General features: G+C 43.9%; 1 pseudogene; it reads left to right on the forward strand.

Moving 5' to 3' along the window:
• The first annotated feature begins 3,905 nt into the window (after positions 1-3,905).
• On the forward strand, positions 3,906-4,392 carry LOC147604956 (uncharacterized; annotated as a pseudogene).
• The last annotated feature ends 674 nt before the right edge of the window (positions 4,393-5,066 follow it).

Raw genomic sequence — 5,066 nt, forward strand, 5'->3', positions numbered from 1 at the left:
GATAAACCAGATTCTGATAAGCTCGACTCGGCGCTCGAAGAACTTGTAAGTGAATCAGATGTTGTAGAACCAAAATCAGATGTTGCAGAACTAGAACCAGAATTAGATGTTGTAGTACCCAAAGAACCTATAAATGAATCAGATGTTGCAGTACCCAAAGAACGAGAATCAAATGTTACAGTACTCGAACAAGCTTGGTACCTGTCATCTTGGGTTATTATAGCCACGGGGTGCGTGAGACGGGGGCGCATGCCTCTACTGCTTTTTACTCTCAGGTGGTTTGTGGTGATAACAGGAGCAATGGTTCTTTTCCAAGTGTATAAAATATTATTGATGGCATTAGCGATGGCATAAGCAGTAACGATAGTCTTGAGATTTTACCTGTCAATATCGGTAACAAAAGGATACAATTTGAGAATTTAGATAGATTTAGCCTCACATTATGGATAATTCAGTTGGTCAGTTTGATATAAGGTTGCGTATTGGTTAATCGATACCGACAAGTAGAGGATAGGAGAGCTCATATGGAGATGGGGACCTCACAAATGCATGAGAAAACTCAGATCGAGGTAGGAACTCCGATTGAGATGACTATTCTAATCGAGCAAATGTATTTGAGTGATAACTCGGAAATAAGAATAGATATTCAAAACTTCGCTAGTACGATTATGGGGGTGTTTTTACATTCCGGCTCATTCGATCTTACGAACAATTTATCCTATTAACCTTATGTATATATAGTTTATTAGTACCTTGTGATCGCGAACGATGGCATGCCCTACTTTATTGAACATGCTTCGTTCATTAACTGAAAGCATGATTCCACCAGAAACTTCTCTAAAGACCTATCAGAATTGTCATCTTCGACATCAGCGTCGAGTATCGCATTGATTAGTCAATACATGAGTATTCATGATTGTGCCGCTTATGACCATACCAATAGTAGTAGTGTCGAATCACCAACATGTCTTAACCTAGGAATACCACAGAATAATCCAGAGATTACACCTAACGAGGAGAGCTTGCCTAACAATGATATCATGCCTCTCAAGGAGAGCTTGCCTAACGATGATATTACGAATATTTTGTTGGAGAAACCTTATGTTTCATAAGGCTAAGACCTTCGAATCTCGAATGGTACAAAGAACAGATAATACAAACACAAGAAAGTAATTAAGATGAGACGACTGTATATGGATTAGAGATCCACCTACTTAAAAGTAGGCCTCTTATCAGCAATAGCACCAGGGCTACGATTAGAGATAAGAGGCCTACTTAAAAGTAGGCCTCTTATTATCAGCAATAGCACCAGGGCTACGATTAGAGATAGAGAGAGGTTCAAATCCTCTTTGTTTGCTGAATTCAAAAAAACCAAAAAGGAGGGGGGATTCATTAAGCCCCCATCTCGAAGAAGTGCTGTAGGCTTGGGCCAGCATGCACGTATCCATTCTTTCTACATAGTCAAAGGGATCTATGGGCATTCTTCCTTTCACCCGTACAAGTTACTTTCCATCCTATTTCTTGGGTTCCTATTTGTGCTTTGAGTAGTTTCGTCTATCCGCCTCTCCAAACACAGTATCTTAAGTACCGATGATGGTGACCACAATCTACTGGCATGTGATTTTTGAACGTAAAGTCAAGTCGTTGTAAATAGGCAGAGCCAACTGCTCTTATTTTACAATGATAGGGACGATTGGTTCCATTACTAACTGGCAACACACCAGATTCTCCTTTAGGTGCTTCAGCTGCGGTATGGATAGAAAGATCTAGTACAAAAAAACCCTTTTGTATAAGGTTTGAAATGGTGAATTTGAGATTCCATGGATTGTTTCATTTAAGGTCATGAGATGGACATGGCTTATGATCATTGGTTTTAATTGTGCCGCTGAGCATTTAATCGAGACGTTGTACAATGATTCACATACTTTATCACGTCTTTTCAATACAAATACAATAACAATTGTAGCAATCTCCCCTGGTACCCACTGGTACATCAGAATCCGATTAGTCATATGAACATCGTGAGATGCTGCTTTTCGCAAATCCTAGCATACTCCCGGTTGGGATAGGTAGGCCCTTTGTTGGGCTTTCCCCCTTGGGAATTGTATGTGAAAGTTTCCCTTCATGTGGCTTGAATACATTCCCATAGGCCCGCCCCTATAACACGCCTGGCGCTTGGGGATGAAGGGCATTCCTGGTTCATGCATGAGCGTCCATAACACCAGATTTTGGATTGATTGGCGGGGATCCGGCTCATTTTTTGCCAACACAAACAACAAAAATCTTTTTGCTTGCCTTAGGCCACTTACCACGCGAAGAGCAACCGTGACCAGTGGAGTTAGAACGCACGCTACATCCGCAGCAAAAGGGATGTAGTTCCAACGCGTAGGTTGAGGGCTCGTGCTAGGCTGCCAGGACTAGTTACTAGTCTGCGAAGCTTGTAGGAATTTCTTTCCAGATCTCCATACTTCTGTACCATCACAATTTTATGAAAGGCAGGTTGTTCACCTTAGAGCATTGCTTTGCCCGATTAAACTCTGTGCTTAAAGCCTTTATGCCTCCCTCTTTGCTTTAATTGATTGTGCCACTTTACCCAATTGGGTCACCCTTCAATTCAATTTGATTCAAAAGGTGCGGGTCACGTACTCTTATCCAAGCAAGCTCGGCCCTTACTTTTCGGGTCTTTCTCCATCCATACCTCATTACATGCCTATCCCTTACGGATGCACATATGAATATGGGCTTACCATGTTCCATCAATGGCATCTAACCTATGCCGATTTCGACGTACTATGCTCTACCCTGGTGAACCCATGCGGTTTCGATGTGCCCAGAGGAGGCCAAAGGCGAATCCGATCCCGTCATACGAACTAGTCGAAGGTGGCCCTAGCCTTGACTTGGTCATGCTTTATTGGGCTTATACACATTTGGTTACGTTGCCCCCTCTTTAGCTCACCCTAGCTCCCATCTTGAGGGACGTCCTCAAGGCTTCACACCAAGTCTTTAGAGTCAAAGTGTGCTTGAGCAGGGTCATGCGCAGAACCATTTCCCAATGGGAACCTCCCCCATATTGCTATCAAAGTTTTCATGTCACACAACCTCTTAACATTACACCATTGAATCCCCGATCCAAAGCTTACTATACAGTGACGGTACTAATATCCACTAATCGTTATTTCTAGATATGGTTGTTGGTTGGCGTTTCCTCCAATTCGTCACTACGAGAAGCAAAATATTGTGTGAATGGAAAAGTGTCTCCACTCAAGCCCGAAGGCAGATCTTATGCCACTCCACCTAGTCATATATAACTGGCATGCATCCTAGCTCCCAAGACCCTTTCATAGGATTCCAAAGGTTTTTGTCACTCTTCAAAATCCCACAGAGATAGAGTTGATGCTCCCACATCCATTGAGTAAATGATTTGGGATTCAAGTTATTTCACGAAATAACACATATATATTGACCCATCACACGACTCTCCAACTTGAGTTACCTTAAAAAAAGGGGTTAAATTCTGGCATTATCATGGTTTAGTTTCTGCCTCGCCGAAGAACTCCCATCTATGAGCATTTAGGTGACATCTAGACTAGAGCTTTCATTTGTGAAGTCAACGGAGCAGTGAATGTGGGTCGAAGGCCCAAAGGGCTAGGGAGAGTGCAGGGCGCAGCAAGCGCTCCTTTACCCCGCAAATAGAATTAGGGGATAAAGTGTTGAGTTGTGCTCTGGCTAGGATGGAAGGACCTTGGAAGTCATGCATTCTGGCAACATCTTTGAAGGGTTGATTGGCCAATTCCCTATCTGGGTGTTTTGACTGGCACAAACTCTGCTCGACACTACTCAAGTGTGCGGTGTCGGTGTGTTCACCGATTTAGGCCCCTTCCCTTTTGCGACACTAGCAGCACCCTATGCTTACACGGTTCCTGAAGCGGAAGGTAGGAAGGTACTACGAGCCCTCTGTCCCACACATCTATTCGAAAGTGTGGTTCACCAGTTTCACCAAATTCTCCTATCTCTCAGCAAAGGTCGTGTGAGTGTGCAGTTATGCTTTAGATGTTTGCTATACCCATATCAAATCCCAGTTTCCCTTATCCTTGGTGCACTCGCTTTGGATCTTCAACGCGGTAGGGGGAAAGCCCTAGCTGCCAAACACATCTGGCTGATCATTCCATTGGCATCTTGCATTCATGATACTCCCCATTCAACTACCACGTAAGGGTGTAGTTGGAGATATGCCAAGAGTTGGCTATTCCCGGTTATCTCCTATTACGACATGCTGTTGCCATCATCATATCCTATACATCAATTAGTAATACCCGCTTCATTGTGGGTTTTTACAGTACCCACCTCTAAGGAGGACTTCATTCAGTGACTTCACAGTCGCCCTCCAAATGATTAGAATGAGGTAAAGCTTAGAGATACGTTTTATACTCGATTATTTTTTTCGTGCCCCTAGTTGGGTAGGCCTTGGTCCTTTATTGGCTGGATCCCCCCAATGGAACCATACGTGTAAGTCTCCCTGCATACGGCTCATGCCATTTCTTTATGGGGCAGCCCGACATTAATTCGCTAGTGAAACATATCTCGTTTGGTAGCTTATGTGCGTGCGATTGTTGCCCCTTTGTTTCGTAACTCCCTTCTAGGGTCCCCCTATTATTAAAGAGGATACTTTCCTCCGGAGGGAGGAGGAAATCAAATTTTCCTCCCTATGTGTAGGCAGTGCCATTGCCGTACTGTAAACCCACCAAGGCCTTGTTGGCCCATAGGTCTAGCCGTGGTGGTAAGTTCAACTCCTCATTCTCACTCCTTTCTCTAGCTTGAACAGAAGAAATCGGCCTCTCCATTCCCATCAAATGACCCGGCCTTCTTGCCTAGACCGCTTGCCCAGTTACACTTCTGTATCTTCGTCGGTTCTTGTCCGGGGTTGCTTTTCACACTTTTGGTTCAGCTAGTGAGCCTACCATGTCTCGCACCACTTGTATCTTTTCCAGACAGTATTTGCTACTAGTGCCATCCAACTCGACCTGAGGATTTGGTCCATCCCTTGCGATTACCCTACCCATCCCAAC

The sequence above is a fragment of the Cibotium barometz genome, chromosome 60 (assembly GCF_041138505.1).
Source record: "Cibotium barometz isolate CiBa-2024 chromosome 60, ASM4113850v1, whole genome shotgun sequence".
In the NCBI taxonomy this organism is placed as follows: Eukaryota; Viridiplantae; Streptophyta; class Polypodiopsida; order Cyatheales; family Cibotiaceae; genus Cibotium; species Cibotium barometz.